This window comes from Apaloderma vittatum, unplaced genomic scaffold (genome assembly GCF_000703405.1).
Source record: "Apaloderma vittatum isolate BGI_N311 unplaced genomic scaffold, ASM70340v1 scaffold16209, whole genome shotgun sequence".
Lineage (NCBI taxonomy): Eukaryota > Metazoa > Chordata > Aves > Trogoniformes > Trogonidae > Apaloderma > Apaloderma vittatum.
In genome coordinates this window covers 19,222-23,762 of record NW_009737133.1, presented here as the reverse complement: position 1 = coordinate 23,762, position 4,541 = coordinate 19,222, and positions in this window count along the sequence as shown.

The window sequence follows — 4,541 nt, the reverse complement described above, 5'->3', positions numbered from 1 at the left end:
TGAAGCAGGCACCTGGGAATGGAGGACAGCACGCTGCAGAGCTCCCTCCATGGCGGGCATTTGCTCCCACAGGGACTCCAAGACCAAGGAACCCCACAGCTGAGGGCACCTCCTCAGCACGCTGCCCTGGCTGCTGCCAGGAGGTCACTGCTGCCTGCAACGGTGGGAGACATGCAGGCAGCACCCCCAGCGCTGCTCAGCGGCTGCTGCCTGTGCAGGGTCTGGCCTCCCAGCCCAAGTTTTCCCAGCATCTCACTTCTGTAGACACGGGCTAGCAGAAAAGCATCTGTTCAAGGACTTGGTGCCTGGCTAACTTGATTGCTCACAGTTTAAGACAAGGCTCTGGAGTAAACCTCAAGCCACTCACGAGGCATTAAGGATAAAGACACGAGACGTGTGGCCAAAGGTAGATTGCATTCAGCGAGCATCTGGGGAGAGGAGGCTCGATCGGGAGATGGTGATGGGCATGCAGCATCTGTACCCCCTGCATCAACACCCTGAGCTTCCAGAGCTCTGCAACATCAGCCACAGCCAGAACTACTCATGAAACATGCACATCTTCACTGGTGTGCAGAATTAGTCTCATCATCTGTTACTCTAAACAGGAGTGGAAAAGAGGATGTATGGAAAGGAAGATCAGGCCGCTTCAGAGTAAGGCATTTGCAATGACAATAACAGGATACGTACTAACCTGTTTTATCACACTGACATGGATATATATAGAAGATACACATGACAAGATATAGCACACCATTGCCACAAACAGCATCCCTCCAGTTTCTCACATCTGGGAAGTTTGGGGCTACTCTGCAGTAAGTTCCCCAGACAGCGAGACATGTCAATAAACTGACCAGCACCAGGTATTCCAGAGCCAGAGCTTCAGGCCACCACCCAGGGAAGCATGGGAAGAACAGCCTGTCCACCAGTATCTTGGCCTTTGCCACTCCACAGCACTTTTGCAAGCCTCCAGATGTGTCTGAAGTCCAAGGACAAATGGGTTGTATGTGCTAAATGCCACTGCCAGAAAGAGAACTTGACAAACAGTCCATTTGCAGATGTTCTCAAGGATTGCTACATAAAGTAGAACTGTGGACAGAGGCAATAACCAGCTGCTGAAGTTTCCCGCTCTGCCCACCGTGACACCCTCTCCTTGTCATCCAGGCCACTCTGTGCTGGTTTATAAAGCCCAGGCAGCACTGCCACCGCCAGAGAGCAGTTCCACATGCACCTCCTGAACACAGGGAGGCTGAAAGTCAGCCCAGTGGTGCAAACCCAGGCTCTACAAGTAACATAGACATCCAGGGGTCCCAGCACCCAAGAGCTGGCGGCGAGGCAGCACACTGACCCTGGGGCACACAGCATCAGCGCTGGCGCCATCCTCGTTCCCACCACTGCACCATTTCATGGCTGAGTGGCAGCCACGACCTGACTGCCCAAGGCATGCACCAGTGCCAACCCCGAGTGTGTGCAGGGATGGCATTGCTACGCGTTCAGAAATGGGCACAGTGCCTTTTCTTTCGGCCTTCCCAGAGTTACAGCACATACATGGAAGCAGCCAAGTCCTAAATAGTGTCAGTAAAACGGTAAAAGCAACAATTTAAATGCACACACTAAAGCAAGGCAGAGAGAAGGAAGCAAGGGAAGAGGTGTGGCAGTGGGCAAGCACAGCTCCAGCCACGCTGCTCCCCGGCTAGCCAAGCTGGACCCCAGTTCCCAAGGCAACTTGCTCAGCCCTGTTGCATCCAAGCACTCCACAGAGCAGCTCCTGCCAGGGAGAGCCCTGCTGAGCAGCATGGGCTGGGCTGCCGTTGCTGTGGGAACCACAACCTCATGTTTAGAGTCTCAGCCATTATACTGCTTCTTACATTTAATGTATTTCTCATCTTGCTGCTACGTCTGAACTAACACGGTTTGCTGGTGGCTGTCTCGTGTTCAAAGTTCAGCTACACACAGCTAAGCTGTTTGCATGCTCTTCCTATGAGCAATGGAGGCAGTGTAACCCAGTTCACCTCCATGTAACTCAGGTCCCACGCTGCAAAGCCCATCTATATAACCCACTGCAAGCTCCAGCCTTTAGTACCCAGTCACCTAGAAACACTGACCCACAGACACATCTGTGTGGCAAGGCTCACTGCCACAAACTGCATTCTTCTCCACCCATAAATTCTCAGTCTGTTTCTCTTCTGTCACAGCTTCAGGCCACAGCTAGGGTCAGCTTCATACCTCTTTTCAGTGTGCACACCTTTCTGTCACATCGCAGATCCCTTCCAGACACAGCAGACCCGGGTGCCCAAAGTCCTATCCATGCCCCTGAAGCAGCCTGCACATGCTGCAGCAGGATTCAAAGTACCCCAGAGCTGCAAAGCACCACGGAAGGTCTCACGCACAGGAACGAGCAGCAGCACAACGTTTATTTCCCCCTTTTATTGAAGACCTTTCACCAATAGCTGGAAGTGCCACTTCTCTCTGCCACATGCAAGCAGCGGAGCCATCAATAACTAATGGGAGCTGCTGTTATTGCAGTCAGAAGCAGCCCCAGCACAGCATCCCAAGCAGGCAGCAGTGTGTGGCTGCAGGGGCACAGCACGCGCGCACCCACTCGGCAGCGGGTCCAGGCACTTGCTGTGCCAGGCAGGCTTTCACACACGCAGTGAAGCACCAGACCCTCACACCACCCGGGCCTGGGGCGATGCCCCCTCTCCTGCTGCTCTGTCATCCCCGCTGCCCAATTATCCACACAAGTCCCCGCCTCCCCTCCCCATCAGAGCTTGTGCAGTTTGTCGGTGTGTATTTGGCACAGCTATACTGTACATCATGTTGACAGTAGAAATTACATCCTGAGCTTATGTTTTACACTGTGCTCTGTCAGAACTCACCGCAGCCCAGTGATCAGGACAAATTGAATAGCATCCCACCCGTGTCAATATTTATTTCATTTTACAAATGCAGGCTGATGCAGGGGAAAGCAGGCAGGGGGAGGGGGAAGATGCAGGAAGGCAACAACACGCAAAGATAGCATTGTCCAATACATCATGGTCCTACACCTCCAAACTGCACTACTGCCCAGCACAGTTGCATTCCCAGAGCCAGGGCAGTGGTGAAACAGGAGCCCAGGGAGGCGTGATCCCAACCAGAGGCCAGGTGAGCACCCTGGGAGCTCACATAATCCTCCCCGTGCCTGCAGCTCTATGGGAAGCACTGCCACCGCTGTTCCTCCGAGACTAGCCCTTATCACCAGCAGAAAATACAGAGCTCCCCATCAGCTACAAGAGATGCAACAGAGCAGAAGGAGAGCCCTTCCCTCCTCAATCCCAGCCTGCTGCCTGAGCTAACGCAAGCCTGGATGCACTGCCTTGGCTCCTTAGCACCTACCGGGAGAGCTGCATCAACTGCCCACCTGAGCATCAGGACTGCTCTATCTGTTTGGGATGCGCACAAGGATGCTAAGGAGTAAGGCAAACGAAAGGCACTGCTTGTGCCACCCTTGGGAAGACAGCCACAAAATTAATACCAAGCACACACTAGGAGCTCCTTAAAGCTTGGACCTTCTCTTGCTTTTCCATGGCATACTCGCACCCCAAAGGACACAAAGAAATGGAGGTTGTAGCAGGAAGGTCACTGGTCAGAGGCAATAACTCAGTCCTGACCCCCATGGTCCTGGACATGGCCCTCAGTGCTCACTTAGCTCTCTGCAGAATGAGTTCTAACTGGGAGTATCAGTTACCTGGCTCCAGCCCCATTACCCACCGAAGACAAGGAAGGAGCAGACACAGCAGCACATTGGGGATGGTCTCCAGTGAGGGACTAGCAATTGCTTCCAGAACTTCCATGTAGAAGCTCAACCTCACAGCTGAAGATCGGGAGCCTGGGGACTCTTGCGCTGTTGAATATTGTTCCTCACACTGCACTCTCCCCTGGCTTTCCAAAGGCAGATGATGCAACAGCTGGGGCTGGGGAAGAGCTGTGGCGTGTCTGTATCCCACCGTCTGCCTTGTTGGTCTGGAGCTGGTATGTCTCACCACAGTCATAAGGAAGCCACGTTGGTCCAGCACTGTTCTGTCAGGTTTAGCACCAAAGGCAGCTACTGCACAGGGAGGGCAGAGAGAAGAGCACTGGGAGATGCAAGAGAGGGCTTGGAGATCACAGAATGGCCTAGGCTGGAAGGGACCTCAGCGGTCATTTAATCCAACCTCCCTGTCACGGGCAGAGACGCCTCTCAACTAGATCAGGCAACACATGGGGACCGAAAGGGAATCAAACCCGCAACCTTGGTGTTATCAGCACCACGCTCAATCGACTGACCTAACCGGCCCCCCAATGTATGTAGAGCACAGACACAGCCTTGTCAGAGGTTTGCAGTGCTGCTTCCAATAGGCAGGACTACAGCATCTTCGGAGATAGCCCAGGATGGAAGTCAGATTGACAAAACCTCCTCCTAGGCTCTCCAGAGAGCAGCCAGACTCACCTTGCCGTTGAAGTGGCAAGAAGAGCACAGCTTCACATCAGCTCCTTCCCCAAATATGCAAGCCTATCTGAAGACC